We start from the raw sequence: 11,855 nt of genomic DNA, 5'->3' as shown, positions 1-11,855 counted from the left end.
TGGGGCGTGAGCGGAAGACGGCCTAACGGTGTGCGGGACCGTAGACGTCTTCATGGAGACGGTTGCGAATGGTCCTCGCCGATACCCCAGGAGCAACAGTGTCCCTAATTTGCTGGGAAGTGGCGGTGCGGTCCCCTACGGCACTGCGTAGGATCCTACGGTCTTGGCGTGCATCCGTGCGTCGCTGCGGTCCGGTCCCAGGTCGACGGGCACGTGCACCTTCCGCCGACCACTGGCGACAACATCGATGTACTGTGGAGACCTCACGCCCCACGTGTTGAGCAATTCGGCGGTACGTCCACCCGGCCTCCCGCATGCCCACTATACGCCCTCGCTCAAAGTCCGTCAACTGCACATACGGTTCACGTCCACGCTGTCGCGGCATGCTACCAGTGTTAAAGACTGCGATGGAGCTCCGTATGCCACGGCAAACTGGCTGACACTGACGGCGGCGGTGCACAAATGCTGCGCAGCTAGCGCCATTCGACGGCCAACACCGCGGTTCCTGGTGTGTCCGCTGTGCCGTGCGTGTGATCATTGCTTGTACAGCCCTCTCGCAGTGTCCGGAGCAAGTATGGTGGGTCTGACACACCGGTGTCAATGTGTTCTTTTTTCCATTTCCAGGAGTGTATTTCCCATACACTTTCACGGAAGTAGAACGCGAGCAGCCGAACAGCTTCACCGTTTCCGAGATGTACGTTTCCAGGCACCGAGCCATAACAGTCAATGAGGCTTACGTCTGTGTATTTCCGTCTCCTGTCGTTGCTAGAATTATTCCTGATACGTCTGTTGTCCTCGCTATTTCATTACCGTGCCCTCTGTTTTCCAGTGGGCAGTGGTCATAATTTTTTGGTTCATCAGTGTATCACAGACAAAATAATAATAAGATCAGTGAATAAGATTAACAAATATTTCACGTCTTGTGCGCCACACCTGTCTAACATAAATAAGGAGACGCAACGGCCGTTTCAAGAAACAAAAGATACCAGTTGTAGGAGACGTACCTTAATAATTTCTAATTTTATTTGTGCCTAAATTGAACTATTATTGAATTCCACTCTTGTTGGTAGGAGATCTTCCACGCCTGAAAAACGTATTTTCTGATTACTTGTGTTTTATCCTTCAACTTTCCTTACAGAACCATATGTCTACAAAAAATTTCACATTTGTGGAAATGGGAACTTGATTTTCTGCAATAATTTCTGAAGTTTATACACGAATTTTTCGAACTTTTACTTGTCTCTTTTAAGCGAGCCACCAAAGTTGAACCAAATACTGACGCTAAGCTACAAGCGTTCGAAAATCAATATGAATTCTTTTCTTGAGTAAGTTAAAACATTATTAGAACATTTCCTTGCTATTTTACTTATTTATTTACTGGTGTGGTCCTGGAAAAATTTGTAAATCAGTGTTTCTCAATAATTATCAAAATTTCCCCGCTTCCCGGTATATATGCGCTAATAATGTTACATATATAAAACGAGAGAGAGGGAGAGAGAGAGAAGCCACATGGTAAACCCAAAGTGTGTATCAAAATAAAATCAGCAGTCTGTACTCAATATATGACTTAATTAAGCATTCATTGTTACTTTAGTTCAAAACTAAATCTTCTGCTGCCATTACTACCTCTATCATTCTACACTGTTATTTTGCGTGATGTTATTAATTCATTCCTCAGTCTGTGTTGTATATGACGTACATGCTGACATGCAACAGATGGTCCTTACACATCTGCATACGGGAAATGGTGGTACTGATTTTGTGTACGTTGAGAGAGTTCGTGGTAGTTTTAAAATGGTGAACATGAATGTAAACCGCAATTGTGAAGCGAGAGTTTTGGAGATGGTGAGAAGTCGGCCAACAAGTTGCGTAACACAGTATTATGACAACCGTTCACCTAGGTTTCGGTAATTATAAAATTATCTTCTTTAGAAGGAGATAGGAGCGCCTTGGAATTACAAACTGATTACAAATTGTCAAGTAAAAATTCACCTCAAGAACAATAAAATGACGAGTCATGGTAATTAGATAATATCAGTGTAAACTTCACCTATAAAACTTGTCAACTGGCTAACTTACTAGGCTCTTAAGCTAATTTACGTAGAGCGCACTAGGTGTGTGCATGTAAGAAATGCACAAATAAGCATGCTTAGCGGTTCGCGTAAAACCAATTTGACCAAGGAAAAATTGCGGGTAATTAGGTGCGAATAATAATGTTGAGTAACTATGTCTGATAATTGACAAATAAAATATTGCGCTATTGTCGGACACTATATGCCTATGAATGAACAGCTGCAGCTTATAAATAAGAATTTCCTCGAGGGCTTGAAGCCCTTACTCATGCCTCCATAACGTTGTTCACCGGCAGCTCTTGCTGTATCAAGGAAGCCATTCCCCTCAAACACACTACTTTATTTGGAGCCATTTTGACTATTTTTCGACCGTGTAGTGGTAATTTAGAAAACCTTTACATACACTACTTGATGTCATTTATCCAGCAGCAGATGTTTAGATCACAGTCTAGTTGTCTTACTGCAAGAATGAAATCTAACATTCACAACTATGTTACGTCATCGTGCTTTATTTTACTTCGTTAAAGCTTCATTGTATCTAAAATTTATTGGTTTCTCAGTTCATCTGCTTGAAGCAGATGAAGCTAGAGAAGTGAGATTTATCAACGTCGACGCGTCATGTAGCCCTTCTCGCAGTGACTGTTTTCGGTGGATAGCGTGCAGAGCAGTACCTATTCGAACGCATCGTCCCAACAGACCGGCGTTTGCTGACGGTACGTATTGCGCTTGACTGTTTGTGAGATTTCCTCTTCGAAAGTCTACGGAAATGCACCACTAAGAGAACTTCACTTATACTATTCAGCCATCAGTTTCTGCAATCTGCTTACCTCTCCTTTTCACAGTTTTAAAAGAAGTTAGTAGAGAGTTTGGACCGAGAATTCGAAAATCTCTTTATGAAGCACCATATATTCTTGTGACAGCATAGAAATCTGGTAAGCTATCGTCTGATCAAGTCAGACGATATTTGATAGACCTTGTTTTTCTCAGTGCGGGAGAAAATTCGTTCATTTTGTGTACATCGTGTAAGAAACATTATGTTATAAGCATTTCTTTACTGATTGTCATTACCGTAACGATTCTGTATCATAATGAGTTACTTATTATTTTCAATTAAGAACAGCACGCACGTGAAACGCTAAACCAAAAAACGAAAAAAATTATAACGTAATATAACAGTTTAAAATATGAACCAAGATAAGTAAAACAAATGATTAGAATAATTATGAACATTGACATATTTTAATTGGGTGTGTTACTCGTCGTCCGACGGCATGCTATGCACAACTTATTTTCGAAAAACAGTATTACAGAAACCAGCTTTATTACACATGGATGTTTGTGACGCGAAAACTTCTTTAAGTTGTTAAAAAAGTTTTCATTTTACAAAACTTACTAACAGTGGCAAGGTAATTTGCAAATTTTCAAATTTTTCGATAGTTGATTATATGGTTTTCAAGAACGGTAGTTGCTTTTCAACTTTTAATGTGAAACACATTTTTCATATTTCATGGTCTCAAAGATATTCGTTCTAAACCCAATATGTCAAATTATCTTCGGGGTATGTTTTACTCCTTAAAAGTGAAATCCGGCACAAACAAAAAAAGTATTATTGCATTATTTTGCCCCCTTTTCACGCCCGCCAAGTTTCACCAATATCGTTCGTTGACACTTGGGAACGTTCCCTTGTTAGAGATGCAGTATGACCGTGCAGAAAAAAAAGGTCGTTAAGCTTGTGGTGTGTTTGTGGGAAGACTCATCGAAGCAGTGAGAAAGCAACCAACACACCGAAGTGTGTAAATACTAAGGTACCACATATAAACAAATCTGCACTTAACTCTTTACAGCCGGCCGGGGTGGCCGAGCGGTTCTAGGCGCTACACTCTGGAACCGCGCGACTGCTACGGTCGCAGGTTCGAATCCTGCCTCGGGCATGGATGTGTGTGACGTCCTTAGGTTAGTTAGGTTTAAGTAGTTCTAAGTTCTAGGGGACTGATGACCACAGCAGTTAAGTCCCATAGTGCTCAGAGCCATTTGAACCGTTTTATACTCTTTACACCCTGAGTTTCCGTATTGTATGGGTTGTCCATTGCTATGTTTTACAACCCGTTTGTAGAGATTTGTATTTATTCTCCCTGTTTTTGATTTTAGTATTTGTAGATAGTTAAGTTATGTGAAGTTCTTATTTTAGCAGTGGTATACTTTGATATTACTATTTCTTAATTAATCGGAAGTCATTATGTTCAAGATCACTATAATGAATGGTAAGAGACTGCAGGTTTGTAAAAATTCTCCACCACCACCTACCTTTAAGAGGGTGAATAAATACCTCATTAATAAGTTCATGTGTAGAAAATGAGTATGATGGAGAAAATCTACATAGTGTTGCATTCTTCTTCTGCTTGTACTTAGCGAGCATAACGCACGCCGGTGTAATGCTGGTTGCCGACTTGCTGGGAGACCCCGCTTCTTAATCGAGAACCGCTTTTGCTGCTCTGGCTTCAACGCCGATTAAAAAGAAAAGAAGGACGGGGAGGGGAGAAATTGAGGTGACAATTTAATAATACGTTCCTACAGCTTATCAGTAATGACTAACCGGTGCTCGCGTCTCAGCGGTCAACGGTTGCTGCTCAAAATTGTCGGTGCTTCCGGTATCTCACAACAGGTCCGGATCATGAAAAAGACACGAAAAAAAAAAAAAAAAACAGTACACATGCGTCGCTTGAGAAAAGACGAAGTTGAATCTCGTGCGATCTCAATTAGGACTTGATGGTGCCCACTTACCGCTAATATATTTTTATGAACTCTAAAGAGAGAGAGCTGCCAAAAGGCACGTAAAATAAAGCAATTCCGCCCGAAATCCCTCACCGAGTTCACGCAGCGTGGAAGTAGATAGTGCACCCGTACTATAATTGTAGGATGCGCCGGGAACCAGTGTGAAATACGTAGCAATTATTTTTGGCTAATTTGGCCACTTTGAGAGGAAGGAGTAAAATTCCTTGCAGTTTTCGACGAGGACTCAATTAGCCCCCATAATTTCGGGCGTATTAACGGCCTAAGATAGCTCGCCGTCTCGCCGGCACCCTCTACTGTTGGGCGCCTGAGCATGGAGCCGACGGCCTCTGCGCACGCAACAATCCGCCGTTTCCGCAGTGTGGTCCCGTTTCGCCCTCTTGGCTAGACTTTTTCCTGTCTGACGTCGAAGGGCTTTCTGCCAGTGGGCCGAGACCAGTCCAACCCACGCCTGTGTCTATATGCTGGGTGACAATTATGAAACTACATGAAAAAAACGTAAATTAGTTACAAACTACGGCGTGCACACGCTTTACTCAACATGCAAGCGCTACTATGGATATTCAGATTTAGGTTATGACATTTTCGATATGCCTGCCATCATTGGCGGTGACGTGGCGCAGACGAATAGAGAAATTCTGCATGACCTGCTGAAGTGTCGGAACATCGATACTGCCGACGACCTCCTGACCTGAATGGCTTTTTTCCAGCTCAGCAATGCTTTTGGGGTTATTGCTGTACACCTTGCCTTTAATATAGCTTCACAAAAAGGAGTAACATGTGTTCAGCTCCGGAGAATACGGCAGCCAATCGAGGCCCAAGCCAGCGAACTCCTGGTACCCCAGAGCGAGCATGCGGTCCCAAATCTACTCTTCCAGCACATCGGACACTCTTCTTCTTCGATGAGGCCGAACCACATCTTGCCGAAATCAGAGTCACTTTGGATAATGTTGATGAAATAATCTTCCAAAACCTTCACGTACCGTTCGGTAGTCACTGTGCCATCGAGGAATATCGCACAGATTATTCCATGACTAGACATTGCACACCACGCAGTCAACTGTTGAGGTTGAAGAGACCTCTCGATCGCGAAATGAAGATTTTCAGTCCCCCAAATGCGCCAATTTTGCTAATTGACGAACCCATCCAATTGAAAGTGGACTTCGTCACTAAAACCAAACTATAAATTCACACCATGCCCGGCGACCAACCTTGCAGTGTTGATGACCGAACGCAAACCGTTCAGAAGTTACTACGATTTTATTTCATATAGTTGAATAATTGTCATCCTGTCCGCCGGCCACCGAATGGTGCGTGGCGGAAGGTACTCTGTACCACTAAGTCATTTTCTTTCCTGTTCCACTCGCTAATAGACCGACGGAAAAACGACTGTCCATATGCCTCCGCGTATCCCCTGGTTTCTTGTATCTTATATTCGTGCCCCTTACGCGAAACGTATGTTGGCTGCAATAGAATCATTTTGAGTTAGCTTCAAATTTCGATTCTCTAAATTTTCGCGAAAGTGTCTCCGGAAAAGAACGTCGCCTTCTCTCCAGGCATTCCCATTTGAGTTTCTGAGTTGTTCGAACCTACCGGTAACAATTCTAGCGGTCCGTCTCTTGAGTTGCTTCGATGCATTCCCTACTCCGACCTCGTGCGGATCCCAGACACTCGAGCGGCACTCAAGAATAGGTCGCAGTAACGTCCTATATGCTGTCTTCTTTACAGATGTACCACACTTCCCCAAAATTCTCCCAACATACCGAAGTCGATCACTCGCCTTTCCTACCGCAATCCTCGCTTGCTCGTGCTATTTAGTATCACTTCGCAACTTTATGCCCTATTACTAAACGACGTGACTGTGTATCCGAACATTTCAGGTTTGTGTCTCCTACTCACCCTAATTATCGTACGTTTTTCTACATTTAGAGCAAGGTGCCACTTACTACACCAACTATTAAGTCTACCTAACTTATCCTGTATCCCCCCTACAGCCACTCAACGACGAAAGCTTCCATTAGAATAGAGCATGATCAGCAAACAGTCGCGGATTGCTGCTAACCCTTTCTCTCAGATAATTTTTTTGTACAGAAAATAACAGTGGTCCTATCACACTTTCCGGGGGCATTACTGGCGTCAACGTTCTCTGTGATTAACACTCGCCCCCCACGAGAACATATTGGGTTCTATTACTTAAGAAGTCTTCAAGCCACTCACATACCTGGGAACGTGTTCCATATGATCGTAGTTTTGTTAACAGTCTGCTGTGGGGCACCGTGTCAAATGCTTTCCAGAAATCGAAAAATATGGAATCTACCTGTTGCCCTTCATCCACAGTTCGCACGATATCATTTGAGGGAAGTGCAAGAGCGATGCTTTCTAAAACCATGCCGGTTCGTGGACGTAAGCTTCCCGGTCTCAAGGAAATTTATTATATTCGAACTAGGAATATGTTCAAGAATTCTGCCTCAAACCGATTTTAAGGTCATTGGTGGAGGAGGAGGAGGAGATTTAGTGTTTATCGTCCCGTCGACAACAAGGTCATTAGAGACGGAGCGCAAGCTCGGGTTAGGGAAGGATGGGGAAGGAAATCGGCCGTGCCCTTTCAAAGGATCCATCCCAGCATTTGCCTGAAGCGATTTAGGGAAATCACGGAAAACCTAAATCAGGATGGCCGGAGACGGGATTGAACCGTCGTCCTCCCGAATGCGAGTCCAGTGTGCTAACCACTGCGCCACCTCGCTCGGTTAAGGTCATTGGTCTGTAATTTTTCGGGCCCGTGCTTTTACCGTACTTATACACTGGAGTCACCTGCGCTTTTTTCCAGTAGCTTGCGACTTCGCATTGGGCGAGAGATTCGCGATAAATGCAGGCTAAGTAAGGGGCCAGTACCGTAGGGTACTCTTGATAAAACCGAACTGGGATTCCATTCAGACCTGGCAGCTTATTTGTTTTCAACTCTTTCAGTAGTTTCTCTCCGCGAGGGATGCTTTTTACTGTGTCGCCCATGCGCGAATATGTGCGATGGTCAAACAACGGTATGTTTGTACGATTCTCCTAAGTGAACGATTTCTTAAACGTGAAATTCAAAACTCTTCCTTCACAGGGGAATGACACTATTACTACGTGAACTTCACACCACCAGCGTTGTAGTAATTTGGGTCTTAGAGTTCATTATGCCATGGCAGGTTCGAATTTTAGGTTTGGAAGAAATTTGTGTCTGCGGAAATTGGACAGCTAAGTAGGGAAGGGCGGTGACGGAAGTTCTACTAACAGAAGAATGAACGACGGCTCCCGTGGTTACGTACAACGCCAGATTTAATTTGGATACATGAAAAGTGAAAACGGGAAGCTTTAATAGGATACTGTAGAACGCGGAAGTGTCTCTCGGACAACAAAATCATCCGACGCATTCTTTTGTTTCTTATTTAACTTTGTAATTCATTGTCTTTTCTCTGTGTTTTGGCCTAGTATTATTGTTTAGAAAGACGTTTGTTTGCACAAACGATTTTCGAAAATTCAGCTTCTTATTATCAAACCTTTTATTGTATTTTTACGAGGGTCGCTCCAAAAGAAATGACCACTATTTTTGTAAAAATACAGTTTTCATTCTGCATGTGTGAAAATTTTACATTCTCGGCGCTCAGTCAGGAACCGCGCGACTGCTATGGTCGCAGGTTCGAATCCTGCCTCGGGCATGGATGTGTGTGATGTCCTTAGGTTAGTTAGGTTTAAGTAGTTCTAAGTTCTAGGGGACTTATGACCACAGATGTTGAGTCCCATAGTGCTCAGAGCCATAGCCAAAGTTTTACAGTGTGTAGATACATCCTTCCCACTTGTTTTCAAACTTAGTTCAACCTGTTCCCGTGAGTGGCGCCGTCACAGCATGTCTTCAAGATGGCTGCTACACTTGACGTTCGTCAGAAGCAACGTGCTGTCAGAATTCCTGTGCTGTGAAAACGAGACAGTGGGAAACATCCACAAGAGGTTGAAAAAGGTGTATGGAGATGCTGCTGTCGATCGCAGTACAGTTAGTCGGTGGGCAAGCAGGTTACGTGATGAAAGCGGGCACGGCGATATTGCCGATTGTCCTCGCAGCAGCACCTCCACGCACTCCAGACAATGTGCAGAGAGTTAACGAATAGCTGACTGCTGACAGACGCATCACAGTGAACGAATTGTCACGCTACATTGAGAAAGGGGGAGGATGTGTTTGCAGAATACTGAAAGTGTTGGCGTTAAAAAAGGTTTGTGCCAGGTGGGTTCCCTGGATGTTGACATTGGCTCACAAAGAAACAAGAAAAACGGTAAGCAGCGAACTATTGGAACAGTACGCGAATGGTGGAGATGAATTTCTTGGAAGAATTGTGACACGTGATGAAACATGGGTCCATCATGCAAATTCACCCAAGGAAAAAAAATTCAAAACCACATCTTCTGGTGGAAAAGTTATGGCTACGGTGGTTTTCGATTCCGAAGGACTCTTGTTAGTGGACATCATTCTAAGTGGAACCACCATAAATTATGATGCATATGTGACGGCACTGAAGAAACTTCAAGCTCGATTGATTCGTGTTCGACCATATCGGCAAAAGCAGGATGTTTTGCTGTTGCACGACAATTCACGGCCACATGTCAGTCAAAAAACCATGGAATCGATCACAAAACTCGGATGGACAACACTGAAACACCCGCCTTACAGTCCTGACCTGGCTCCCTGTGACCATCATCTCTTTGGGTAACTGAAAGACTCTCTTCGTGCAACAAGGTTTGAAGATGATGACTCCCTTGTACACGCTGCCAAACAGTGGCTCCAACAGATTGGTCCAGAATTTCACCGTGCGGGTATACAGGCGCTGGTTCCAAGATGGCGTAAGGCAGTTTAGAGGAATGGAAATTACGTGGAGAAATGAAAATATTGTTCCTAAAGTATGTATCTACACACTGTAAAACTTTCAAACATGTAGAATAAGAGATGGATTTTAAAAAAGTTGTGTGCATTTCTTTTGGAGTGACCGTCGTATATGGAACAAATATAGCTACCGTATTTGCTGAATGACATTCGCACTTGTGATGAAGAGAGGAATATCGGACGTCCCGTTAACATCAGTGTCGTCAATGGATAAAAGAATCTCGGCTTGAGAAATGAAATCATCCATTGCGTTCTTCAAATAACCATGTCAAAATCTGCCGAAAGGGATTTCGGGTAACGTGAGGAAACCGCAGCCAGAATGATAGCGTTGGTATTTCACATCCAGTCCTCTCGAAAACAATTATAATATCAAAACACTGCTTTAGCTAGCGCTGCCACTAATAATGGCGTTGCCAGTGAGTCTGAATAACGTAGTTCAGATGGTAGGAGCTAATTTAAACATGAACTATTTCAGACTGTTGACTGTGATTCGTACACGTATAGGGCAGAAGAGTAAGGAAAAGGCTATTTTTAAAATTCCACGACAAAGGGAAAGTATTACTTATTGATGTCAAAGCTACCATACAATGATGGTCATCACGAACTCCGATTCGGAGGCACAAAACTGTTTAAGGCATAAGAAAAGACGTTGGTGGTACAACCGACACAAATTCTTATAATTCATTGAAATATAATCATTTCGGTATCTGAGGACGCATTTTTTTCTATTGATTACAGGAATTGCGTTTTGAACGGTTATTTCCCTGTTTCCAAAGCACATCTTTCGCTCCTCCAAATGACAAACTTGAAAGCGGTTGTGTAGCTACCGAAATTGAACTTGTGGCAAGTGCTTTGCAGTGAGCCAAAAGTTACTTTCTGTTATACCGTTTATAAAAAAGAAAGTTAAACGAAACCGACATTCTGCGAAAAGCACAACTGCAGTAGGCTTACATCTGCACATTACACGTTCTTCTAAGCGTACGCATTTAAATTCGCTCTGTTATTTCTCCACTGTAAGAGATTACGCCATTTAGTGTTCACTGAAATCAGGTATCGCACAAGTCAAATTTCACCACAAAGAGAGTTCATTATTTCCTTTGACGAACGGTAGAATATGCTGAATACTCAAGACCTCTGAAATTACTAACTGAACTGAATACGTTCTGTGTACTTTCTTGCACACACATATTTCTTTCATGGGGACTGACTTGTATTTGTCAAGGAGATTTATCTGCATTGTAGCTTATATTCGCGAGGCAACAGAAATTTTCTTGGCCGGGAATTAAAGATAGTCTATTTGAGTTAAAAATTTGGATGTCCAATGGTTTGCAGTTCAGCGAATTTTGTTTCTAACTAACTAATGCAAATAATTCACGTTACCACGATATATAAGGTATCTACCTGCCAGTCTAAAGTAACTGTCAATGGATGAATCATTTTGTGTGCAAAAAATCAGAAATCGTTGAGTTTTATTCGGTACAGGTAATCCATTATATTACCGTGATTGTGTCGTCAAACAGTACATACAGTTTTAACAATTACAGCTGCCTTCCACAGCAACTTTACTATTTGATTGGAAAGTGAAGATTACAGATTTTTACATGATTTACAGCAAACAAGTCAGTACATTAAGAGTATATTTAAGAACATTAAAATAAAATATTTGATACCAAAAGATAAATACAACATTCGGTGTTATACGCTTAGCCTTAACTATATATTTAGTCTTCCAAAAATACTAAAATGTCTGTGCTCAGAGATCAGATAATGTATGTCAGTGAGAATGAATTGAAAACCGGAATATATGCAATTCACATACATATATAAATCGAGCAGCATTGACTATCATTACAACTGCAATCCATGCAGTACAGCACAGTCTTTCAGAGATCTGGTTATGAAGTACATGATTGTGGAACCATACGAAAATTTATTGGAATTGAATATGTGATGATTAGTTTCGTAAATTTAAGCCAAAGCAAATGTTTTCCTGGTTGTGATCGATAATGATGACTTAGATATATTTCAAGATCATATTCAAAGCCCTAAAACATAACATTCACTTAGATATGAAACATAGG

This window comes from Schistocerca nitens, chromosome 5 (assembly GCF_023898315.1).
Source record: "Schistocerca nitens isolate TAMUIC-IGC-003100 chromosome 5, iqSchNite1.1, whole genome shotgun sequence".
NCBI lineage: Eukaryota > Metazoa > Arthropoda > Insecta > Orthoptera > Acrididae > Schistocerca > Schistocerca nitens.
This window is presented reverse-complemented; position numbering follows the sequence as displayed.